The following is a 27461-nucleotide window of genomic DNA, read 5'->3' as shown; positions in this document are numbered from 1 at the left end:
TTAGGATTGTGATTCATTTGTTTAATGAAGAATCTGATGGCGAGAGGCAAGGCAGCCTCGCCTTGCGGAGCTCATCCAATCCCGGGTGACAGTGCGGCAGATGGGGTGGGACCAGGCCTGGAGCTGGCCGCTGATGGGCAGAGACAACCAACCAGAATGCAGAGCTGAAGGAGAAGCCAGTCGGAGCTGCTGCTGTTCCCACCGAAGCTGGTGGCTGGAGGGACTCAGGCTCCCAGCCTGAAAAGCTTTCCGGGCTTCGTCCAGAGGCTTCCGGCCTCCTGCTTCCCATGTGTGGAACAACTGTGTACAGCTGAAAAACACACGCCTCATTAGCACTCCCGACCGACCGGTTCACTCGTTTCCTCCAGCCACCCCCAAATGCCCCCAGACTTTAAGCTTTTGGAGCACAAAGTCAGAGCAGATAGAGCACCGGCCTATCCCACCTGCTTAGGAATGACTCCTCCCTCTACCCTGAGTTCCATATGGGAGGACAGCCCGTTCCTCAGTCGCCTCCGGGAGCATCTTCTCCCGTTTCTGTGAGCCTGGCTCTCAGCAGCAGTTGTAGAGGTAAGAAACAGGTAGGTGGCCATAGAAAGGTAGCCCCGGTGAGGATGGAGAGACGCAGGAACTGCGCAACCCCAGGGGACAGTGATTGATTGATTGATACTCCATGTAGATAACATCTTTGGGATGGATGAGATTAAAAGGGTGCTTCCTGGTATCCCTAGAGAAAAGTTCAGGTCAGATGTTTTGAGTGAGTTTGAAGGATTTGTTGAAGTGGATGCTGGGGAAGAAGAGAAGAATCAGGTGAGCTTTGGGACTTTATTGATGCCACATCTGCAAGAGTCCTCCCTGGGAGCCATGTTTTCTTTCTAGATGTCCCCACTTCTTATTGGGACTGACTGAGAAAGCCACGAGTCAGACCCAACGAGACTTTTCTTGAATCAGAACTATTACAAGGGCATGTGTCCTGCCATGTCCCCGACACTACCTACCGAGAAGCCTCCCCTGGAACTCAGTTATAGCTCACTTTAAAAGAAGCACTGATCCAGAATCCAAAACGGAATGAACTCTGCTACAAATGCTCCAAGGATGAGGTAGTTCTCATGTAACCCTGAGGTGGTTCTTGTGAGAGGGTTGTTAGAAAACAGTCTGGCTGTGGTATCATTCTACCTTGTCCTATGGTCCCCTCAATACATTCTTGCCAATGAGATGTCATCTACCACGAAGCCTTCACCAGACCCAGCCTGTGGCTGGCACCAGGCCCTTGAACCTTCAGAACTGTGAGCTGCTCAAAAAGTTATCCAACACCAAACACTTTCTTATAGTGCTATAAAGTGAACCGATACCACATACAGCATTGGTGGCTAGGGGTGCAGAGATGAAAGACAGACTCCAACATTGAGGTTGGCCAAACAGAACTAAGCAGGGTTTCTGGACAAGAGCGGCAGGATCAGATCTGAGATGATGAATTTGCTTGGAGAATGGAGGCTGGAAATGGTCAGGAAGCTGTTAGAATAGTACTACAGTAAATGGTATTTTAGAAATAACAAAATAACTCAGAATTACAAATTAAGGGCTCTGCTTCTAAAATGTCACCTTGTGTTCTTCAGAAGGGACAAACATCTTTCTGCAGCCTGTGTATTTGTATTATCACAAAACTAAGGTTATCGTCCTGACATCTAGAATCACCTAGGCAACAAGCCTCTTGGCATGCCTTGTAGAAGTCTCTTAATTGAGTTCATTAACATGGGAAGTCCTGCCCATTATGGGTGGCGACATTCCCTGTGTCCAAGACTATATTAAAAGGATGTGAGCTGAGACTAATCATTCCATTTCTTGACTGTGGGTGGATTGTGACCAGCTGCCTCAAGCTCCTGCCATGTGACTTCACCATGAGAGACTCTGTGAGCCAAAATGAGCCTTTTAAGTTGTTTTATCAGGAAACCTGAGCAACAGGAAAGAAGTTAAGACAACTAAGGACCTTAGTTAAGGGCACAAAACTTGAGAGGAGGGGAAAACCGCTAAGGAGCTGAGATCCTTGCCCTTGGACCCTCTGTCTAGGATAGCCTGGCCTCCGATCCTAAGAAGTGGCCAGTTCTTTGCAACTGCCCCCTGCCCCAGAATGTAAAATTTCAGCGTTGGCAGATACCCAGGCACCCAGTCACCAATGTCTCAGCAGGGAGCAGGCCTCTGTTCTAACAGATGACTGAAGATGCTCAGTGGACTACTTACAGAGCTGTGCAGGACGGAGGATGCCAAGGAGGATGCCAGGAAAGCTGGACACTGCGGAAAGCACCAAAGGCTACAGGAGTGTTGCTGGGCCAGGAGAGGAAGGCCAGGGGTGGGTAGAAGAGCTGTGTGCAGGAGCCAAAAGGCAAAGAGCATCCCAACCCCGCCCCTTTCCTTCCCTCCCTCCCCTGCCTCCTTCTCTCCTGCCCCCTACCAGTGCCTCTCAGTGGCCAAACCACACTGGAGCCAACCAGTAGGGAACCTCTTGATTTTTCTACAAGGTCAGCTTTCTAAGGCACAGGGCAAGGCAAAAGAGGGGAGATCTCATCCTGAGAAAGGCAGAAAGCAAGCTCAGAGCAGAGGCAGCTTGCCTTTGTGGGGCAAGTCAGGAAAAGGCCTGCAGCCCCTCTCTCTCCCTTGAGTGAAGTCTCACAGAATGGAAGCAGCTCAGGCAGAGGGAGTAGCTGAGAAAGGACGGTGAGCAGCTCTGAGGAAGATGGCATCCACTGACTGCATGAAGAAGGGCATGGATGCTGCATCCACTGACTGCATGAAGAAGGGCATGGATGCTGCATCCACTGACTGCATGAAGAAGGGCATGGATGCTGCATCCACTGACTGCATGAAGAAGGGCATGGATGCTGCATCCACTGACTGCATGAAGAAGGGCATGGATGCTGCATCCACTGACTGCATGAAGAAGGGCATGGATGCTGCTTCCCTATTGCTTCATGGTCTACTTGATCACTGCTCCTGACTCATTTCCCCAAATATGGGGACAAAAACACAGACCAAAGGCTGACAGAGACAGTTGCCTGAGGCTGCTTCCTAATCCAGCATAAGATGGTTTAATTGGAGTCCTTACCAGTAATGTTGCAGAAAGGCAACACCTTTAGTCTGCTGGGAGCCTCGAGGAAACAGGAGAGGGAACTGGAACGCCCAGACAGCAAGTGCATTAAGATGACAGCTGTTGGAAAAGAGCTGAGACCGAGAAACCAGGGAACCCTGGATTCAGTCAAGTCTCTGCCTCTCCGGGCTGCTCTGTCCTTGTCAAAGCCAAGGAAGTGCCTGGACCATGCCTACATCTCCTGCCATCCCACTCCACTCCCACTGCAGTCTCCCAGGTAGTTGCTTTCCAGACCACCAGGCAACTCGGGCTTCGTTCTTGCTGCTCTCTCCTGTAATGCCCTCCACATCCCCACGAGACCCCTCCTCCCATTGTCCTTAAGCTCGTTGGAGCCACCTCCATCCGTTGAATGTCCCATCATGATGGACACCTGGTCTCCCTTCTCTCACCCCCCACCCCCGACTTAACTTCTCTTGTAGATACAAGGCAGGAACTGTGTTTTCTCTTTCTCACCTACCAGGCCCCACTGTGATCAGGTGATGAGAGGAAACAGCAGGGTGGAGAGAGAAGCTTGGTGGGCACAGCCAGGCACAGCAGGCGCTGATAAGATGCCAGCTCCTCTCCAGCCCTGAGCTCCCTCCCAGCTAATTAGAATGGAGCATCCATCATGCACTTGTATCTTTAGCATGGGACACAGCCTCCCCAGGGCCTGGGCCCAGCTGGCTCTCTGCTCAGACTCATAAACTTGTAACTGACTCAGTAGCAGAGGACATAGGAGCCGTGCTGTGAAATCATAAAACGAGCATCAGAAAGAATCTTATCATTTGGAGAGAGTGAGGTCCTTGAGCTCCCAGTCTAAGACATGGCACTCTGCAGCTTCCTCCTGGGTATCTTGGCCCGTTCATCTCAGAACCCAAGTGTCACGTGATGAGAAACCCAGGCCATGGGAGAAGCTATGCCTAGATACCCTGGGTGACACCATCAGCTGCCAGCCACATCATCCAAAGAAAGGACTGTCTTGGACAGCCAGCCCCCAAAGCCTTCAGATGACTCCAGACCCCAGCCACTGCCTGGCATAGCCACACAACAGACACAGAACTGCCCAGTGAAGTTCAGCTGACCCGTGAAACTGCACAGGATAATATTTTACGCTGCTAGAAGCTCCTTGCATATAGATGCCACTTTAGAGAGGAGCAGCTGCCACCACAACTGTGATGTGGCTCACTGAAAGCCTTGGGGACAGTGAAAGGTGGAGCCTGGTGCATTTAACTGCAGTCACCCTACCCCACCCCCCAAAAAGGTGGAGAAGTGAGCTGCCCAGAGCAGAAGAGGAGAGAGGGAAAGATGAATTTCGTAAAAATAGATCCCAAATAAATTCCATTTATAAAGGAACTCTCTGTGTGTGGTTTTTGTTTTCAGTCTTCCAAATAGTATCTTGGAATTTACAAAGTTAATTGTTCTTAATCCAGCTTTGAGCTGGTTATATCCTACACAGACCATAGACACACACACACACGTGCGCACACACACACACACACACACACACACACACACACATACACACACGCACACCTTGAGATAATTACCAAGAACTTACCTGACCACATTTTTCAGGGAGACAATGGCCTCAAAGGACGAGAAAGAAGTTACCTATGGGAAGTCCTCAAGGCCAAGTAGCAGGCTAATCCTCCAGAGAAATACTCATTCTGATTGATCCTTCAAAATAGCATGCACCCATGATGGGGGCGGGGGTCATCCACTGCACCTAGCAGTGCTGGGAAAACCTTGATCAGAGATAGCCCATGCCTAGGGCTAAAGCAAATGCCCTCTTCCAGTTCAATGCCCATCATGCAGCTGAACCACACACTCAGAGGGAAAGTCTTGGATTTGCCTGGTTTTTCCAAGCCCTTAAATGGAAGCAACATGAATTTTTCAAGGCCTGGCCTGCTCAGGAGGCTGCAACAGGGAATTCAGGGAAACGGCATGTTAATGCATGATGAGCTGGAGGCCAGGCTGGCCTTGGATTTCACCTTGAGCTGATGTGAAAGGTATCAGCTACTGTGGATAGTCCTTGATTTTTATCTGGGCCCCAGATCCCCTGTGTCTGTCACTGGAGATGTGCCACATGGTTGTCATCCTTCATCAACCCAGCCCAAGTGTGTACTCATAACAACAGCCAGGGCGCTCAAGAGAAAGCAAACATCACATTGTACAAGCGCTTTCCTTGTCATTTGAGCTCCTGCTTACATACCTTTGTCATTAATCCTTTGACCAGAGAAAGCTATATTGCCAAGGCCAAAGCCAAAGCCAGGGGATGTTGAAAGCCAAGGTGAGGTGTGGTGACAGGGCCAGGTGCATGCATCTCCTTGACCTAGGCAATTCCAGGCCTCTTTCAGAAGCTCCGCTCCTGCATTCTTTTGTGCATGGCCCTATCTACTTCATAAGGTAGCTGAGATGATAAGCAAAGTCATGAATGTTCTTCCTTCATGTGTATTTCACAAGCACCCAGGGTATCTCCACACACTAGCTGAAGGAACACAGCATGATCTTGGATCCTATTTCCAGAGTCATGAACATTTCACACAAGCCCTCAGAGGTGAGCCAGCTCAATGTCGCTGGAAACAAGAATCACAGAAAGAGAATAAATCAAGGCAGAAAACAATGAGCCCATGATGTAATTAAAGTCACTGTGAAAGAACCTACGAGGGAGGGAATGAGTCAGCCGCAAATGTAGGCGATGGATCAGGGAGTGTCGAGGTACACAATTCTTGGCTATTTCCAGAAAGCCTGCTGCCCCAGTTAAAAGAGCACCTTGAGCCTGAAGCTCAACATCTGGAAAGAACCACTCCTGCCATCTTAATACCTCTTCTATTGCCACCCCAGGCAGTGGGAGCACCTCTGGGAACAGGGAGAAGACAGTCAATGCTTGAACCTTAGGAGAAATGGACAGATAGAGCTTTGCTCAAAAGCACCCAAGGTGATTCGGTCTCATTGAGTGGATTTGAACTATCATTTTTAGGATACAAGGTTACTAAAAACATAAACATACATAAGCCAAAAGTCAAGCATTCAAGCCACATGTTCTGTGTAAATTCAGATAAGGGTGGTATTGAGCATGCATGCATGAGTGTGTGCATTTGCACATGCATGCATATACAAATGTATATATACATGCATGTGAAAGAGAGTAACCTTAGGTGCCATTCTTCAGTTACTATCCACCTCTTTTGTTAAGATATATTTTTATATATACTCCTGAGTGCCTGAATGTATGTATGTGAACCAGGAGGCCCAGAAGAGGATGTCAGATGCTCTGGGACTGGAGCACAGGCAGTTGTGAGCCTCCGTATGTGTGATAGGAGCCAAACCTGGGTCCTTTGCAAGAGCAGCGAGTACTCTTAACTACAGAATCATCTCTCCAACCCCACCTACTTTTAATTAAAAAAAAAAAAAGACAGAGTCTCTCACTAGCCTGGAGCTCACCAACTAGAAGATGCTGGCTGGCCACAGAACCCCCAAGAAACCTAGATTCTATGAATTGAACTTCAAGTCATCAAGCTGGCAGTACACGGGAGAGGTGGTCCCTCCGAGTTGGTACAAGACACATCCAGACACCAAATTCTCAGCACAAAGGGTAAGTTGTTGGGGGGTGGGAACTGCCTCTAGAAAAGGCAGACAGCAAGCAGCAGCAGGGGCTGGTTTCTGCAAGAGTGGGTTTTTAAGAAGAAAAAGGAGTTTGTGCAAAGGTGAGTTGGTAAATCCTGATTGGACATTGTTATCAATAATGAATTTGGATCGTTGGATTTAGGTTTTGTCTCAGGAATGAGTCAGTGGCCGAATAAGGGAAAGAACCTTGGGGTCTGGCTTCAGGAGTGTAATCTAATAGTTTTTAGCAAAGAGAGAAGGGGAAAAGGCAAAACCTGTTTGTCCTGCTCCAACTTGTTAGAGGACCCTCCATTTTCCAACTGAGAATTCAGGTAAGTTTATGAATTAAAAACAGAAACACCTTAAAATATAAGACAGCACATGGATGCCAACTGAGAGTCACAAGCCTAAAACGGAGTTCTAGAAGGTTCAGAGACTTCCAGGAAGGCTAAAGATTGCAGTTTCTGGAAGGGAAATCGACCCCCACAGGCAGGGTTTCATCCAGTAGCATCCATAAGTCATGGAAGAACAACATCCAGAAGTATGAGAGACTCCGACATAGGCAAGACCCTCCTCACGCCCAGGTCCTTCTTCCCAGCTTTACTGAGGTGCCATTGACAAACTACGCTATACAGTGAAATGTGTTGATATATGCACATATATTGTGACACATTTACCAGAGTCAAAGAAGTTATGTAGCTCCTCACAGACATTTTCCCCCATTTTTCATGTGTGTGTGTGGCCTTCATAAGAGTGTATATGTTTGGGGTTGGGGATTTAGCTCAGTGGTAGAGCGCTTGCCTAGGAAGCGCAAGGCCCTGGGTTTGGTCCCCAGCTCCGAAAAAAAGAACCAAAAAAAAAAAAGAGTGTATATGTTTTTGGACATAAGTGAGCAAATGTGTAATGTACATGTAGAAGCTCAAGGCTGGTGTCAGGAACCAGCCTTGATCACTCTCATACCTTCAAGGTCTCTCGATCAAACCAGAGCTCACGGATAGAGCTAGGCTTGGCAGCCACCAAGGCCACCCTCATTTACATGGATATATACCATTTACCCTGATATATACATGGAATTATATGTGCTCATTTGCATGAGTTTCTGGGACCCCAAACTCTCAAAGCAGTGTCATAACAAGTGTCTCCCAAACCCATCTCATACTGTGGATTTGCATTAGTGCATTCATGCATGCCATGTGTTGTCTGAAGTCCCGTAGAAGCTAGAAGAGGATGTCAAATCCCTTGGAGCTGGAGTTACTGGCAATTGTGAGTCATTAGACATCAGGGCTTGGAGGTCCTTTTCAAAGGAGCACCTGACAGAGAGCCATATTCCTATTACTGGTAAAGGCATTAAACGTTTTAAGTCTGTGGAAAATAGTACTGGGCATTTAGAGACACTGTATGTTTTGAGTGTCTCCTGGACAACTCAAAAGAAGGCTTCGAATAGCTGGTACTGAGGTTTTTGTTAGGTAGCCCCTGGAGGGAGCACTGTCAGCCAAAATGAGAAAATTTCATTAGAACTATGTATATGCATATGTACATGTATGTGATTTATATGTGATCTACATGTATATGTATATAGACATGTATATATGCCTCTATATATACATGGAAGTATGTGTGCTGTAGGTTTTCCTTTAGGTGAAGAGTTAGTAGTATTCCTTGGGGCTTTTTCAGACTTGTTGTTCTTGCTTTGCCTACCTCCCTCCTTCTGAATTCACCTCCTTTCCCTCCCTAGAGAGTCTCGCTCTCTTCTTTCATTTTCCTGATCAGATCACTTGTTCCATGCCTTTCCCCTTCCTATCGCTCCCCAAATTCTTTTTAAATAAATTTAAGAAGAAGGTTAGGGATGTGGCTCTCTTGGTAGAGTGCCTGCCTGCACAGCATGTGTGAAGCCTTGGGTTTGGTTCCCAGAATCTCACAGGCCAGGTGTTAGACCCTCGTACCAAGGGGTTACAACCTCATAACTCAAGAAGCAGACGTAGAGAGGTTGGGGTTCAAGGTCATCAGCTGCATAACTGATGTTCAAGGCCAGTCTGGGATGCTTGAGGCCCTGCCCACAGGTGGGGCAGGAACGGGCTGGAGAGATGGCCAGAGGCCAGGGGCTTATCTTCTCCACAGAACTGGAGTTTGGTTTCCAGCATTTGTGTCAGGCACCTCCAGGGGATTTGATGCCCTCTTCTGGACTCTACCCACACCCACACATGCCCAAATTCACACCTATACACAGAATTTAAAAATTATTTTTCAAGGTTAGTAGAATGGGAAGAGAGAGGGAAGAAAAATATGTAAGCATGACGGTACGGTGCATCTAATCCTCACGCAAGCTGATAAGACTGGATCCTTCCATTTTACAGGTAGGGGAAATTCCATGGTGCCCAGGGCTTGTCCACCATCGGCCGTCATTTGCAGCTCCAGCTCTGACCGGGTTCTGCACTCCATGCTGCCGCCCGCTACCTCTAACTGACATGTCTGAAGCTAAGGGGAGAGTGTTGGTTGGCTCAGGGAAGCTGAGCTATGACCCTGAGCTGCTGACAGGATGTCTGATGCATCTAGCAACTCAGTCAAGTACCAGGGAAAGTGTGTTTTAGGCTGCTGCCTCTGTCCTCAGGGGGAAGGAAAAACATCTCTGTGAAAAATGGTGTGGGAAGCTGAACTGATGGTGCATCAAACGGGAGAGGACAGCCCAATGGGCTTGCAGTCCAGCTAAAGAAAAAGTAATGGGAGAGTAACCAGCCAGCCTCTACAGACAGCATTTTTCAAATGCTTTAGCTGTAGCCACATGAGAGGCCCCACCACTAGATGAATTTATAAATGGCTACCTCACACTCAAACGTTATTTATGTATTTATCTATTGATTTAGGTCTGTCTTACTTCACCAAGGATTTGAAGCTGATCCTTTAATTACGAAGATGACAGATTGGTTACATTAGTGGCCACTTTTTTTTTTTTTTTTTTTTTTTTTTTTGCTTCACTATGTCCTTGCCCTTGGGTAGTGTCCTCCAACACTGGCTTTGGGCCGGACACAGTGACTTACTTTGGCTGGTAAGACAGCAATCAACTTGAGGCAAACACAGTTTGAAAACCATACACTGGAGAGACACATTGTCCTAGCCAAGGCTGACCTAGAACAGCCAGACACTGGCCAATCTGCCAGGGACCACAAGAACCCATTGGGACAACAGGATCTGACCCAGATCAGAAGGACCATCCATAGACCCATAAGAAATAGCAGATGGTTCTTCAAAGTTACTGGTTTAGGGGTTTGGTTTTTCACATATTAATAACTAATATAGGGACATGCATTGAATGTGTGCATGAATATGTGTTTGTGTGATCATGTGCATGTGTGTTCATGTGTGTATACCTGGGTGAGCATATGTGGGAGTACACATGTAGAGTTAGTTGTGTGTGTGTGTGTGTGTGTGTGTGTGTGTGTGTGTGTGTGTGTGTGTGTTGGAGGTAAACTGTCAGGTGTCGTTTTCTATAGACTGTAACTTATTCCTTTGAGACAGGGTTTCTCACTAAAACGGGAGCTCCCCACTAAACTAGGTAGCCTGATAGCCCAAGGATTCCCCCATCCTCACCTCCCCAGCACTAAATGACGGGCACATGCTACCACAGCAGCTTTTCCATGAATGTTGGGGACCAAACTAAAATCCTGTTACTTACATAGGAAGTTCTAGACCCACTGAGCCACATCCCCAACCCCAAGTGATTCACACCCTAGAAACACAGTCAACAGGTATCTACAGAGTGTAGAAGAAAAACACAGATTGACGTGTCTTCCTGTTGGAATTCTAGAGCCCAAGTATGGCAGGCATGGCTCAGGCAGGCTTTCCCCTCAACCCCCACCCCATTCCCTCTGCCATGCCAAAAACTGTTAGATTAAATCCCTAAGGCTAGCCACCCAGGTCCATTCCCTCCGAGGCTGACTACCAAGGTCCAGCTATCAGTACTGAAGTCCAGCAATCAAAATCCTTCTTTTGACTATTCTAATTAACATGCCCAATTAAACCTCATCCTAACACAGGTTCCCCCTGTTCCTTTATAAAATGCTATTGTGCTATGAGCAGTCTGTCTCTCCTCTATCCAGACCTTTGTCCGTTGGGGCAAACATCCCTTCTCCATCTCTATTCCCTTCTCCTTCTCCCTAGTCCTCTGTCTCCTGTCTTTGACTCCTACCCCTGCCCTCTGTCCCTCTGGAAGAAATAAATCTCCTTTGTGCTAAGAACTTGCTCTTGGGGTGTCTTGTACTGATATAGGTTCTTTCAGACCCCACCTCCTATTTCCTAGATAACCCTGGGAAGGTAAACATCAGCTCCCCACCTCCTTAGGATTTATATTACCTTGTTTAAGGTGGAGGTGAACTGCAGCAATGGCTCAGTGCGTAAAGGCACCCACTGCCAATCCTGAAGATCTGAGTTCAATCCCTGGGTTCCACATATGAAAGGGGAGAGACCACTCCTGAAAGTTGTCCTCTAACTCACTTGTCCCATGGCACATCTGTGCACAGCACAAACACACAACTGCCACTTAAAAACTGTTTTAAAGGTGGAGGTGGGGGTTGGGGATTTAGCTCAGTGGTAGAGCGCTTGCCTAGCAAGCACAAGGCCCTAGGTTTGGGATCCCCAGCTCCAAAAAGAAGAAGAAAAAAAAAGGTGGAGGTGTTCGGGTTTTGTTGGGGCCCATTAAGATAAAGGTGCTTTCCCCTGTCTAAAAGAATAGATTATAAGTTCTATCCCTGGGTCTCCTCCTTTAAGAAGTTAATGCAACTGTGTCTGTCAGTCATGTGATCAGGCATCCTCACCCCCCACATCCACCCAACCCCAAACCCAGGAACGTTGGTTCACTGGAAGCCATGCTAAGGAGATGACACTTACTCTCCAAAACTCCCATCTGGGCAGAGGCTCTCATCGATTCTGTCCCGTGGCACTACAGAACCCACCAGCTTTTCCATGTTTCCTTTTCTTTTGGATCTTAATCAAAGTAGGCTTGCCTGACACTGCTGATCCCAAACCCCACCATGGCCTAACCCAAGCAGCACTGCTGTCTCCCTCTTCTTCACCTCCCTTCTCCTAGAGGCCCAAAGTACAAAAATATTTCCTGCCCTGCTGTTTTTCTCTCAATAACTTGCCTTATTTCTCTAATAAAATTGTCCTTGACCTTCCTTACAGGTCTGTTGTAAATTCTTTTGTCAGTGAGACTACAATTTCATAAAGGGAACTTCAGTTTCCCTGGGAATATGGCAGGCCCCCCAGCGACCCACTTCCTCCAACTAAAGTTCCCAGAGCCTCCCGAGATGGCATCACCAGCTGAGTGAGGCCTCGAGCCTATAGGGCTCATCCAGTTTCAGTGTTTCAGACAATAACACCATGATAAATGCCAGCTTCAAACTACAGAATAAAAATACAGCATACATTCTTCTATTACAGGTAACATTGCAGATCTCGAAATACCATCTAGGATCATCAGTGCTTTGAACTTAAGGTAGATTTTTGACTGTGTTGATATAAATGAGTATCCAATACTATAAATGTAGTTTTCTAATATTTTAATAAAAGCTTCCAACTGCCTTCCTCCACAATCCTAAATATTTTGTTATTGTTTTAAAATCTTTTCTGTTTTTTGTCTGTTTGTTTGAAGGAGAGTGTTTAGAAGCTTCATCAGACCATGGAATACTGCCCATGGCTCAAAAATAGCTAAGACACCCCCCACCTTGGAGAACAGACAGACCATGAGGACAGAGATAGCCACAGTAGAGGACAGGGGGAGAGGAGACGGGTGCTGGTGATGCCGCGTGCGTCCCTCCCTGCCCCTGTGAGAGTGTTCATGGTGAGATTGAGCGAGGCAGTGTGACCGAGTTCACATGAGACATCAGGGAGGCATGAAACGGCCTCTGTCTTAGACCTACTCTAACCTGGACTCTCTTAACTCTAACTCCAGGCTCGCCCCACCATACCTCTCCCTGAAGGGTGGATCCAGAACTCTGAGGGGAGGTCTGGAAACTCAAGGAGACAGATGGACATGTCCTCCAGAGGTCAGTGATGAGACCATCCACGACACTGCTTTGGAGGGCAACATCCTGTGCCATTTTGGGTTCTCAGGAGAATCTAACTGGTTAACATGAAGTCTCTTCATTGTTATTTTTTTTTTGTTTTGTCTTGTTTTTGTAAGACCAGTTCTGGTGTAGCCCAAGCTGACCTCAAGCTTCCTATGTAGCTAAATCTAACCTTGAACTTGTGATCCTCCTGCCTCTCCACCTGGGGTTGCAGGAATCTCTCTGGAGTAAGCTTTTTGTGGTCAGGTTAAGGGCCTCAACCCATTGTTTCGGCCGTTCCTCCAGGTTATTCTGTCCCGGTGGCAAGTGACACCATGCTTGGAAGTGAGCAGTACAAGCAGTGCCCTAAGTAAATCAATAAACCAAATGAAGAGCAATAATTGGTCCTTCCTACCTTATTCTACTTCACTCCCAAGTGCTGGGATCACAGACGTGTGCTGCTGCAGCAGGCTATAGCTAATACCAAGACTCTCTTTTAGGAAAAAAAAATGTGATAGTGACAATGTGCCCTCCCAGACATTCCAAGAACAACAAGGGAGTGGCCACATGCTTGGGGACGGAGGCCACTGATGAGATCAGTGGGCGTGGGGTGGTTCTAGTGAAGCTGAACTCTGGTGGGGAGATGGTAACGGAGGAGGGAACAGGGAATGCCCGAGCTTTAGTTGCCCTGACAGAGCCAGAAGACAGGGGACAGATGGTTATCTTAGAGGTGAGGTGAAGTCAAAACATCTCAGGCAAACTCATCCCCTAGAGGTTTACGAGAATTCCAGGGACATGGAGTTTCCCCTTGGAGGGGAATTTAAGGGAGATGGATTTAGAGATGGGAATTCAGCAAGGGAGCCCTCCACACGGGTGGTCCTACAGGGCCGCAGAAAGTCCTTTGAGATCAAAGGAAGGACCAGCAGGGATCAGAGGCAGATGAGGGCACTAGACGCCAAGTCCAGGGACCTGAATTTGGTTCCCGGGACCTGAAGCTGTAGTGGTACACACCTTGAATCCCAGCACCCAAGGGGCAGTGGCAGGCGGGGCTCTGAGTTTGAGGTCAGCCCGGTAGACAGAGTGAGCTCTAGGACAGCCAGGGCTACACAAAACCGAGAGAGAGAGAGCTGACTCTTGCAAGTTGTCCTGACTTCAAGCACTCCATGTCATTTGTGTGCCCATACTTAAGCTACATACATGTGGGTGCTGCAGCCCCTGGGTGGGGCCTGGAGGGCACTGAGGAAGTCTTCCACACCACCCTGTAGTATGAGTGTCCATGTCTGCTGGAATAACACAAGGTAGAGGATCCTAGCAAACTAGTGAGCCTCAGATTGGGCCTCGACAGGGAGATGACTACTTCCCCCATCTGCACGGAAGTCCATTTGGGGACTGGCAACCTGGAGCTCCCCATAGTGACAATGGGATGTTTGGCTACCCCAGAACTCTGTACTCAATGCTGGTCTCCAGAGTCAGTTTTCCAGGTTGGTGACTTTGCCTCAACCCCTCCTGGATTCTGGTTCCCATACATACATAATCAATCAATCAATCAATAAAAGTAAATTTCTTTCAAAACAAAAGTAATAAGCTAAAAAATATCAGAATAAACAGTGAAGATAGTGAAGGAATTTGTTTTGTTGTTTTGTGTACATGTGTACGTGTATGCATGTGTGTCTCTGTATGTGTGCATGTGTGTATCTGTGTGCCTGAGAGAATTCATGTGCACATTCATTTGTTCCTCAGGAGCTGTCTACCTTATTCTTTGAGACAGGGTCTCTCTCTCTCTCTGAGTCCTGCCTACCTCATTAGTCTAGGCTGGTTGTTCAATGAGCTCCAGGATCGTTCTGTCTCTGCCTCTTCAGTACTAGGGTCACAAAGTGCATTACCACCAGGACAGGATTTTTCTGTACGATCTGGAGAATCAACTCACAGCCTCATGATTGCATTGCTATGAAATATATCATGTGTCGAGGGGGTACCTGGTGGGCCAATACCAAAATATGCCACTGGGTAATTAGGCCATGAACAGTTTGGTGTAAGGAGGTTTACTGGGGGAAGGGAGAGGGGTGAGGACCTGGAGAAAGGGTAGGAGTAGAGTAGAAAACAGATAGACAGATAGCAGAGCCATGAGGGCAGAGAAGAGGCTGGGGCACAGAGAAGGGGGAGAGGGACTGGGAGGGAAACAAAGAGAGGGGGGAAGAGAGAGAGAGAGAGAGAGAGAGAGAGAGAGAGAGAGAGCGCTAGGCAGCCCACACCTGGTGATGGCCACAGTTGATGAAGAAAGCCCTTGCTAGGTCCCTGGGAAGCACCTAGTAGAATTGTCTGTAAGCTAACATGCATGGTAAGCACTTCACCCACTCAGCCATCTCCGCAGCCAGCAATTTGGTTTGTTTCGTTTTATAGTATCAATAAAGTAGGGCTCCTTTGTAACCCAAAGCCAAGGTAGGGGGATGTTCAAGGAGATTTAAATTGGGCTTGAAGAAGGAAACAGCACGAGGCCCCCAGTTGAGGCCTCTGGGGGGCTGGTGAATTCTAAGCAAGCAGTTCCCACAGAGAAGTGTGGATGGAGGCCAGATGAAGCCTGCCTGCTGGGTAGTGAGTGGGTGAAATGCTAGCTGGGGAGGCAGGGAGGGCCAGGGCAGAGGGAGGGAAGAGGCAGATTTGCAGGGTAATAGCATCCAATTCAATGTTTTCTTTCCAAGACCATCCAGTTTTGAATTAAAGAAAGACGGAAACTGCAAATCTGGAGTATTTAAAGGTCGTGTGAAAATCCTGAAACCCTCAAGTTCAATCTGTTCCCACCTAAATAACATGTGTGTGGAAACCAAGCAAGGCCACTAAACCTTTCCCAGCTCGGATACAGCTGCTCACAGGGGCCTTGAAAATGTGCAGCATCCCTGGGAACCGAGCAGCCACCCGGGAAGCAGGTAGGCTAATTGGAAATCACCACCTCTCTTGCTTCCCCTCCAAGTCTCTTCCCCCAGCTTTGTGACAGAGAAGGAGTGGCAGCCTGCTCTCCAACAGCAACTCTAGCAGGCATCCCATGAGAAGAATAGGGACACTCCAGACAGGAGAGCAGGTAACGAAACTGCAGCACTTCACCTCTTCCTTCTCTCCTCAAAACCCAATCCCCTAGACTCATCCCAGCCCTGCCCCCACTCCCAGGGGACAAAGCAGATCCTGGTAGAACACCTTGCTTGCCTCCATCCGCAGACCCCCTCAGCACCACCCCTCCTAGCCCATCTCCATTCTTAAGTGTCAGCTCCCAATACCTAGAAACTCATGTTACCTGGAACCCCCAATGGCCACACCTAGCAGGATCCCACAAGAATTCCCTACCAGGCAGTAACATAGACACAAGACTATTCTCAGAGCCAGAAAGGGCACCAGATTCCAAGAAACAAGACACCCACCTAAGAAAAATAAAACATAAGACCAGACGCCAGAACTTAGAATTACAAACTTCTCAACCTAGATTAGCCTAGACGCCAGCAAAAAAGACAATCAAAAACAGCCAAAGCGATGTGTCTCCCTTACAGCCCAGCAACCTTACCACAGTAGGTCCCGGGTATTCCAGCATGGCTAAAGCACAAGACAGGCCTGAAAAATAGCCTTTGGGGATATGATAGAGGTCCTTAGGGAGGAAATGAATAAATCCCTTAAAGAAATCTATGAAAACACAAACCCTGGAAGAAAATGAATAAAACTGTTCAAGACCTGAAAGTAGAAATAGAATCAATAAAGAAAACCTAAACTGAGGGAAACCTGGAAATAAAAAATTCAGGAACTTCAGAGGCAAGCCTCACAAATAGAATACAAAAGATGGACAAGAGAATATCAGGCATTGAAGATATGATGGAAGAAATGGATACCTTCGTCAAAGAAAACGTTAAATCTAAAAAAAAAACCCTAGCACAAAGCATCCAGGAAATATGGGGCACTATGAAAAGACCAAATCTAAAAATAACAGGAATAGAGGAAAGAGAAGAAACCCAGGTCAAAGGCACAGAATATTTTCAACAAAAGCATAGAAGAAAATTTTCCAATCCTAAAGAAGGAGGTCCCTATTAAGGTACATGAAGCATGCAGAACACCAAATTGACTTGACCAGAAAAGAAAGTCCCCTTGGCACATAATAATCAAAACACCAAATACACAAAACAAAAAAAGAAAATAGAAAATTAAAAGCTACAAGGGAAAAATACCAAGTAACATACAAAGGCAGATCTATATATAAAAAAACCCCTAACTTCTCGATGGAAATTCTAAAAGCCAGAAGGGCCTGGACAGATGTGCTGCAGACCCCAAAGGACCACAGATGCCAGCCCAGACTAAGATACCGAGCAAAATTTTCAATCACAGTGAGTGGAAAAAATCAGGTATTCCATGGTAATACCAAACGTAAGTAATATCTATCTACAACACACACACACACACACACACACACACACACACACACACACACACACACACACACACCAAAATAACAGAAATCAATAAATACTGTTCATTGATATATCTCAATATCAGTGGTCTCAGTTCCCCCAATAGAAAGACACACACTAACAATGACTGTGAAAACAGGATCCACCTTTCTGCTGCATCCAAAAACCACACCTCAACAACAAGGATAGACACTACCTCAGACTAAAAAGACAGCGAAAGATATGCCAAGCGAATAGACCTAAGAAGCAAGGTGGTAGACATTTTAATAGCCAACAAAATAGATCTTAAACCAAAACTAATCAGAAGAGATAAGAAAGGACACTTCATAGTCATCAAAGGCAAAAAAAAAAAAAAAAAAAAAAAAAAACACCAATAGGGCATTGCACTCCTTAACATCAATACACCAAACACAAGGACACCCAAGTTTCTAAAAGAAACACTACTACAGCCTAAGTCACATACTGACCCTCACACAATGATAGTGAGAGACTTTAATATTCCACTCTCACCCATAGTCAGGTTATCTAGGCAAACCCTAAACAGAGAAATGCTAAAACTAAGTGATAGTATAAACCAAATGGACCTAACACATTTACAGAACATTTCATCCAAACATAAATGATTACACCTTCCTCCCAGCCCTTCATGGAACTTTCTCCAAAACTGACTACCTACTTGGACAAAAAGCAAGTCTCAACAGATTCATGGAAATTGAAATAATACCCTATATTCTGACCACCGTGGATTAACACTGAATAACAACAGAAAGTTTACAAACTCAAGGAATATGACCCCTACTGAACAAAAATAATCAAGAAAGAAAGACGTTTTAGAATCAAATGAAAATGAATGTATAACAGACCCAAACTTATGGGACTCAGTGATGGTGTTTCTAAGGGGCAAATTCATAGTGTTAAGTGCCTACATTTAAAAATTGGAGATATTTTATGCTAGTGCCTATCAGCACACCTGAAATCAAAAAGAAGAAATTACACCTAAAAGGAGCAGGTGGCAAGAAAGAACTGAACGCAAGGTTGAAATCAATAAAATATAAACAAGAAGAACGATACAAAGAGACAACAAAATGAAGACTTGGTTCTTTGAGAAAATAAGATTGTAAAACCTTGTCCAGATGAACTAAAAGGCAGAAAGAAAATATCCAAATTAACAAAATTAGGAAGCCAGAGAATCATAAAGACATACTTCAAAAACCCACACTCTACTAAATTGGAAAATCTAAAAGAAACTGATTATTTTCTCAATGCATACGGCTTCCCAAAGTTAAATCAAGAGCAAATAAGCAATTTAAAGAGGCCTATAACCCTAATGAAGTAGAAGCGATCATTAAAAGTCTCAACCAAAACAAGCCCAAGGCCAGATGGCTTAAACACAGAATTCTACCAGACTTTCAAAGAATTAATGCCAATACTCCTTAAATTGTTGCACAGAATAAAAACAGAGCATTGCCTAACTTGTTTTACAAAGCCACAGTTATCCTGAGAAACAAATCACACAAAGACCCAACAAAGAAATAATTACAGACCAATTTCCCTTATGAACATGGATGCAAAAATTCCCAATAATATACTTGCAAACTGAATTCAAGAATACATCAAAAAGATTATGCACCATGATCAAGTCGGCTTCATTCCAGAGACGCAAGGATGGTTCAACATACATAAATCAGTAAGTGTAATCCACCATGAAAACAAACCGAAAGACAAAAACTACAAGACCAACTCATTAGATGCACAAAAGGCCTTTGACAAGATTCAACACCCCTCATGGTAAAAATCCTTAAGAGACTAGGGACACAAGGCACATACATACCTCTACATAATAAAGGCCATTTACAGCAAGCCTGTAGCCCACATCAACTTAGGTGTGGCAAAACTCAAAGCAGGCAAAACTCAAAACTAAAACCAGGAACAAGACAAGGTTGTCTACTCTCTCCATACCCATTCAATATAGTACTTGAAGTCTTAATAAGACAACTGAAGGAGATCAAAGTGATACAAAGGAAAAGAAGTCAAATTATCCTTATTTGCAGATGATATAATAGTGTATGTAAGGGACCCTAAAAATTCTACCAGAAAACTCCTACAGCAGATAAACACCTTCAGCAAAGTAGCAGGATACAAAATCGCATCACAAAAATCACTAGCCCTCCCATATACAAATGGCAGATGGACTGAAAAAAAGATCAGGGGTTGGGGATTTAGCTCAGTGGTAGAGCGATTGCTTAGGAAGCGCAAGGCCCTGGGTTCGGTCCCCAGCTCCGAAAAAAAAGAACCAAAAAAAAAAAAAAAAAAGATCAGAGGATAGCACCTTTCACAATGGCCTCAACTCCAGCCAAGCAAGTGAAAGATCGGTGTGATAAAATATTTAAGACATTAATGAAAGAAATTGAAGAAGATATCAGAAGATGGCAAGACCTCCCATGCTCAGAGAGTGATAGGATTAACAGTAAAAATGGCCAATCTACTAAAGGCCATTCACAGACCCAAGCAATCCCCATCAAAATCACAACACAATTCTTTCCAGGTCTTGAAAGGACAGTTTTTATCTTCATATGGAAACACACACACATACAATGAAAAAAATTAAAAAACAAAAACAGGACAGCTAAAACAATCCTGAATGATAAAAATATTGCTGGAGGTCACCATCCCCAACCTCAAAACTGCACTGCAGAACTAAAGTAATAAAAACAGCATGGTATTGGTGCAAAAATCAGACATAACGGTCAACAAAATCAAGTTGAAAAAGCAGGTATAAATTCATACACCAAGGGAAACCTGATTTTTTTTAAATAAAGAAGTCAGAAATAAACACTGGAGAAAAGATAGCAATTTTCACAAGTGGACCTGGTCAGACTGGGTGGCTGCATGTAGAGGAATCCAAATAGACCTATACTTACCACCCTCAAAAGTCAGCTCCAACTGGATCAAAGACCTCTACATCACCAGGTACGCTGAACCTGATAGAAGAGAAAGGGACGCCATCGTTAGGACAAAACAACAACCTAAAGAATAGGAAAAGATGTCTTCCAACTACAAAGCCATTAGAGGGTGAATGTCCAAAGTACATAAGGAACTCAAAAAGCTAGATATCAAGAAAATAAACAACCCAATTTCAAACTGAGGCACGGATCTAAACAGAAAACCACAGAGGTTGGGTAGAGGGCACGGTGGGGTAGGGGAGTAGGTAGGTCTCCCTAGGAAGGGGAAGTAGACTAGAGAGTTATGGGTGGATGGTTGGAGGGACTGGAATGAGAAGATCAAGTGAGAAGTGGGGATTCAGAAGGCAATATAAGGAGGCAGCTAAAATTAAGGACCATTTGAGGGGTAGCATTAAAACCTAATGCAGCAGAAGGTTTGTAAAATGTTTTCCTCTATTAGGGAGATGTGAATAACAACAGAAACAACAGAAAGCTTACAAATAACGGGAAACACCCCCTCTAGCCATCTTCTGTCACCTAATGAAGCTTCCAGTACTGGGAGGGTTACATCCAAGGGCTCCCATAAGAACCTCCAAACAACCCAGGCTGTTGTCAAGACTACAGGTTGCTCTCCACAAACTGACAGCAAGGCCCCACTGTGGAAGACAACACCTTCACTACTCACTAAACATGGAGAATTCAAGCTGGCACCCACAAAGAACCTTCACCCCTACAAACTGGCATCTTTGTTACAGGAAGGTACTCACTCTGCATCTGCATGCTACCAAAATGTAAACACCAACTCAGCCACAAAACCTTTGCTCTACAAGGGTGCTTTCAAGATAAACCAGGGCAATGTGACACCAAGCTTATAGGAGTAACCACCTGCTGTCTGATTAGATTCAAGGCCCCGCTCCACAAGAGGGAACCCGTATTTGGATGATCAAGAATCTGAGACTAAGGGTCCTAGGGTAAAACTAAGCACTACTGGAGAAAGAGGAGGAGGAGGAGGAGGAGGAGGAGGAGAGGAGGGGGAGGAGGAGGGGGAGGGGGAGGAGGAAGAAGAGGAGGAGAAGAGGGGGAGGAGGAGGGGGAGGGGGAAGAGGGGGAGGAGGAGGAGGAGGAGGAGGAGAGGAGGGGAGGGGAAGGGGGAGGGGGACAGGAGGGGGAGGGGGAGGGGGAGGAGGGGGGAGGAGGGGGGAGGAGGGGGAGAAGAAGCAGCAGCTAAGCAGTGATGGTGCTGACCTTTAATCCCAGCATTTGGTATGCAGGAGCAGGTGGATCTCTGTAAGATCGAGGCCAGCCTGATCTACAAAGTGAGTTTCAGAACAGCCAGGGCTGAAAACCCTGTCTCAAAACAAAACCAAAGAAAAGTAGCAATAAAATTACTCCTAATGGTATTCAGCTATACTTCTGGATCAGTTCCTCATTCGGCCACCATCAGAGAAGCTTCCTCCAGCAGCGAATGGGAAAAAGGAGACGCACAGGCAGACATAGTACAGAGAGTGAGAAACCCTGAAATATTCAGCCCTAAATGGGATGTCTGTCAAACCCCTCCCCTCAGAGCTCAGTGAACACTGCAGAAGAGGAGGCAGGGAAATCGTCCTTTGCATACACATAATCATTCCCAGCTTAGTGTTTTTATGTGATTCCTCAGTGTGCAAATAAGTGGGTCTCTGCGTCTTTATCTGTTTCTTGAACCTTTCCTTTGGGCTTGTCTTCTTCCGTGTGTTTTTTGATGTGTTAGTTTTGTTTTATTATGTTTTCTTTTGTTTTATTATTATCATCCCATACAAGCCCGTTTGTTTTCTACTGAGAGACAGAAAGGGACTGGGTCTAGATGGGAAAGGTGGTGGGGAGGAACTGGGAGGAGCCTGTAATCAGGATTATTATGGGGGTGGGGGGCCAGTTTCAATAGAAGAGGAAAATGGGCAGATGCAGATCTCATGCCCACACACAGATGAGTGTGCAGAGGCATGTCAGGAGGAGGCCCTGGCTTCCCCAAAGGTCCCTGGACAGGAAGCAAAGGTCAGGAAGTCAGAGGTGGCATGGGGGAGAAGAGAGCAGCTGTTTCTGAGTATCCTACAGTCTACTGGAATGTTCCGTGTTTCACAGCACCCGCAGAATGCCATGCCTGTGGCTGCCCACTTACAATCCCGAGGTCAACATGGGCGGGCAGTAGTTTTCGTGTTTACTTTTCTCACTGCACAGACAGCTGAGCCCACCTCTAACTTCTACCCTGTCTCCACAGCCTGTGACCGAAAACAGACCACCAACCTTCAACTCAAAAACATCATTACTGCCTGTCACAGTCTATAAAGGATAAATATCTCATTGTGTTGTCCTGCTTTTACCTGTTTGGACAATTTAAGAGTGTTCTATCTTTTTTTTTTTTTTAGAAAGGGTCTCATGTAGCATAGGCTAGCCTCAAACTCACTTGCTAAGGCTAACCTTGAACTCTTAATCTTCCTGCCTCCACTTCCCACGTGCTGGAATTGCAGGCATTCACCACCATAGCCAGCTAAGTTCTTGCTTTTTTTTTTTTTTTTTTTTTTTTTGGTTCTTTTTTTCGGAGCTGGGGACCGAACCCAGGGCCTTGCGCTTCCTAGGTAAGCGCTCTACCACTGAGCTAAATCCCCAGCCCCGCTTTTTTTTTTTTAATACTTTTAAATTTAACCAACTGTATTTGCTCATTGCACAGTTATATGAGATGCATGTCTCTGTGTCCTTGTCGGGGACATGGCTTCAGTGACTGACAGAGGGTTTGCTCTGTATTCCTGTTGGGGACATGGCTTCTTTGTAGCTCACAGATGGTTTGGGTTCCTGGGAAGACTCCCATTCACAGAGGACAGAACATGAGCTCTAACTACACCCCCCCCACCCCTGACCCTATTGATCTGTTTGCTTGTGTGGGCATGTGTACCACAGTACACATGTGAAAGTCAGTCGATAACTGTGGGAATCGGTTCTCTCCTCTCCCCATGTGCGTCCTGGGAACTGAACTTGCATAGTCAGGCTTAGCGGCAAGTGCTCTTACCCACTAAGCCATCTTGCTGGCCCCCAATCTACTTTTCAGAAATGAGTTTTGTTTTTACCCAAGTATTACCTGAAATCTATTTGGATAGCCGGGATACCATCCTCGGTTCCCTGCCATGAGCTCCGAGGTCCCTGCAAGTTCCAAATCTGAGGAGCCCACGACCTTCAAAGGCACAGTGTCATATTTGCATATAACCTTCCACCTCTCCTGCTTTAAATCATCTCAGAACTACTTATTATATGTAATACAATGTAAATGCCATGCAAATAACCCCTATATTGTATTTTTTAAAGAATAATAAGGTTTTTTTAAGCCTGCCCATGTTCAATGCTTAATTCTTCTCTCTCGAGCATTTCCTAGTTGCAGCTGATTGACTCCAGGGAGGCAGTGGGCTCGAGGGCTGGAAATAGCAGGCGGGCGCCACCTGCCCCACTTCCTTCATCTCATGCTTCAGCGGGCTCATCCCACTCTGAGAGACAGACGCCTGTGCTCCGAAAGCCCTCCCATGTCTTCCTCTTAGCCCTGAGAAGGGCCTCCTCCCCAACGCATCCCTCCTCTCCCGGCAGGCTCCCCCAGATAACTGCCTCTCTTTTAAAAGATTTTATTTATTAGGTATACAGCGTTCTGCCTGCATGTACACCTGCAGGCCGGAAGAGAGCACCAGATCTCATTACAGGCAGTTGTGAGCCACCAGGCGGTTGCTGGGAATTGAACTCAGGACCTCTGAGCCTCTGAGCCACCTCTCCAGCCCGTTCCCCCACCCCCACCCCCACTCCCACCCACCCCTAGAGTTTCTAAACGCTTACTGTATCTTTCACTCTTATCACAACCTAAAATACGGTTGTTTACAGGCCAAGTCCTTTTTTGCTTTCCTTGTCAGTTTTTACTGCTGTCCATCAGCTTGGAGTTGTTTATTTTATTTTATTTAGGCAATCAACAAAATCCTGCCAAGCTCTCACTATAATTTTTCATGTGACCAAACGTCCCATAATTTGCCAAGCCCATTTATATTCCTAGGGACAAATTCCCTGGCCCTTGGATCCTCTGGCTTCCTGCTGCCCTGAGCCATTATTTAAGGAATCTCCTCTTCTCTGTTGGAACCCTTATCTCCCTGTCTGCATGTGTATCTATTTAAATGTGTTTGTATATGTGGATATATTATATATCACATATTACATATTATTATATATGTGGATATATATTATATATCACGTGTGTGTGTGAATGTATGTGTGTATAAGTATGGTATATAAATGTGTGTGTGTGTGTGTGTGTGTGTATGTGTGCTATATGTACGAGTGTAGGGCTCCAGTACATATGAGGAGTCCCCAGAAGATATCAGGTCTATTGCTCTCCACTTTATTGCTTTGAGACAGGGTCTCTCACAGAACCTAGAGCTAGGCTGGCAGCCAGCAAGTCCCTATGCTCTCCCTATGTCCACCGGTCACAGTCCTGGAATTGTCCTCGTACCTGCTCAGCAAATGCTCTTACCCACCAATCTGTCTCTCGAGCCCTTTTATAACTGTGCTGCTTGCACATGCATGTTTGGATGTGGGCAGGTGCACATGAGAGTGAGAGAGAGAGAGAGAGAGAGAGAGAGAGAGAGAGAGAGAGAGAGTGTGTGTAAGGGAAACCAGAGGACAACTTCAGATGTCATTCTCAAGGCTTCATAGGAGAATGCCAACCACTGCCTTGGAGGCCTGCTGCTCATCAGCTAGCCCGAGGGCCTGGCCGTCAAGACACAAAGCCTCGCCACCGCCCAGGTGCCGGGATTACAAGCATCGGTCACTACACCCAGTTTTTTAGGAGGTGCTCAGAGCCAGTCGGGTCCTTGCACTTGCTGTGCAAGTGCTTTACTGAGTGACCTCCTGAGCCCCAAATCTTCACTCTAAATAAAGGCAGGGTCTAACCACTCGGCCCACCTGCCTAGTCCCAGCCCTGATAAATCTTATTTTTGGGTAAATTTTCTACTTTAGTCATAGTTGTTCATTCTATTTTATTATCTTTAGATCTTTTTTATTGTTTTAGAGGTTTTCATGCTCCATTAAAATTTGCACATGAGTAAGTGACTTTTACCCCATCCAGCCCCATCCCATTCCCCCTGCAGACTACAGAAGAACTCTTGACCTGCTGCTTAAGTGTCACAGAGGTGACCTTGGGTATGTCTGTTCTTTTCCTTGAGTTGGATACTCAGTGACCTTACCACTGGGAACCCCTGTTCTTTGATTCTGGCAAGTTTTCTTGCATTGTTTCTTTGACAATTCCATGTTCTCCTCTCTATTTCTGGAACTTCTGCTAGCTGGGTGCTGGACTTCTTGGATGGACACGTTGATTTCATATGCTTTTGTCTCCTTTCCCCTCTTGCCCTGACCACTGCTCCACACACCCCACACACACCACCCCACACACACCACCCCATACATCCCCTGCCCATGTTCCCAAGAGTTGATCAGGGCTGACAGTCACACTGTGTATTTGCAGCCTTAATCTACTATCTATAACCCATTCCCTTCTCCCTACCAGGCACCCAGAGAGACCAGAGCCTCTGGCCACTCCTAAGAATAAAGAGGACAGTCCCTTGCCTGCATGGAGAGGAGGCAGGAATGTGTTCTTTGCTCAGACTCTTAAATTAATGGACTCCTCCTTTGGACCCCATCTTGAGTCCTCTGCCTGTGGCTCCCAGGCCCTCTGACCCCTAACTTGCATAGACTTCTTTGGTGCTCAGCTCTCTTTGGAGCCTCCCCACCACACAAGCAAAGGTCTGAGTTCTGTCCTCCCTGCTGGGCCCCAGAATCATCCGGTAGCTTCCATCTAGTAGCTTCCCCCACCTGCTTGAGATTCAGGGGTAGACAGAGCTACGAGTTCCATCAAAGATGATATCAGATGGTCCCTGATCCTCTTGGTGTCCCCTACATAGTTTGGAGGAGAACCAAGTGAAAACCCCTTCTACCATCTTGGAAGCTCACAAGGACAGGAAGGGACCTAGTTGCTGAGGCCAGGGAGTCATACCTGGGCAGAAGGAACTGGGTGAACACAGGCAAAGCAGAAATGAGCCAACTGCTTACAGTTTTTCCCAGATGGAAGCCTAGATCCTTAAGCCAGTTTGGAGCTTAAGGAGGCAGTCAGTGACCAGAGTCACCTGTCTGCAGCCATGGCAGATGTGCTAGGGGCAGGGAGTACCTGGAAGGAGCACCAGCCCCAGAGGGAAGTGACAGTGTTCTCGAAGTGAGAGATGGCCCAGGCAAACCCAACAGATGTCTGGGATGCAAAGGGACACCCAGGTGAAAGACTGGAGGAGGGATAAGCAGGACTTGTGACTGGCAGGTTTACAGAGCCTGAGGGTAGAAGGAGGAGCCTACTCTGAACCTGAGTTTCTGGTGCAGACAAGAAGCAAGAAAGGAAGTTCACCAAGGTGGGGCAAGCAGGTAAGGGAAAGCCTGCTTGCATTTATGTAGTGCAACAGTTACCTTTCTTTTCTTTCCTTGTTGTTGTTGTTGCTGCTGCTGCTGCTGCTGCTGTTGTTTTCTCTGCCCTGTCCTGGACTTGCTTTGTAGACCAGGCTGGCCTTGTCATAGATACACCTGCCTCTGCCTCCTGAGTGCTTGGATTAAAGGCATGTGTCCCCATGCCTGGCCTAAATTGCTTGTCTATTGCCGTGATAAAACACCGTGACAAAGGGATGCTTGTAGAAGAAGGAGTTTATTGGGCTTGCAGTTCCAAAGGCGTACGAATCCCTCATCTCAGGACAGTAAGGCAGCAAGCGGCAGGCACAACCACACAAGCAGGAAGCCAAGGGCTCACATGGTGAACCACAAGCAGCAGAGAGAAAAGGCTTGAAACGTTTCAAGTTTTTAAACTCTCAAAGCCCACCCCCCAGTGACATGTTTACTCCAGCAAGGAGGCACCTCCTAAAACTCCCCCAAACAGGGCCACCAACTGGGGGCCAAGTAGTCAAATGCCCGAGGCTATGGGACACTTATAGAGCCACAGTGCTCTTGGTACAGAGCTTTGCTTCATTCAAGCTGTGCATCACCAGAGGCCAGGCCAGATCCTGCTCTACCACCGGAAGCTGAGGAAGAATGCTTACCTATATCACCCTCTACATCATGGACACACCCCAGCTCCCCCTGAACCCTGACCTTTCTTCACCTGCTGGTTACCAGGGAGCAGTGACTTGTGGAGGCTTGGCAGGAGCATGGCCCTCCCTCCTCTGAGTGGATCTCCTCCTCTCCCTACAGTTGGTCGTTATAGCAACAAGGGCTCCCAAGATGGAAGGAA

At 46.5% G+C, this 27461-nt stretch overlaps 1 long non-coding RNA gene across 1 annotated transcript; it reads right to left on the bottom strand.

Moving 5' to 3' along the window:
* Positions 1-27453, bottom strand: LOC108350417 (uncharacterized). Its single transcript, XR_001837178.3, has 3 exons — positions 27333-27453; positions 20126-20185; positions 1-310 (listed from the first exon to the last, which is right to left on the bottom strand). It is a non-coding gene; the product is annotated as an uncharacterized LOC108350417 (long non-coding RNA).
* Between the last annotated feature and the right edge of the window lie 8 nt (positions 27454-27461).

This window comes from Rattus norvegicus, chromosome 3, assembly GCF_036323735.1.
Source record: "Rattus norvegicus strain BN/NHsdMcwi chromosome 3, GRCr8, whole genome shotgun sequence".
NCBI lineage: Eukaryota > Metazoa > Chordata > Mammalia > Rodentia > Muridae > Rattus > Rattus norvegicus.
This window is presented reverse-complemented; position numbering and strand designations above follow the sequence as displayed.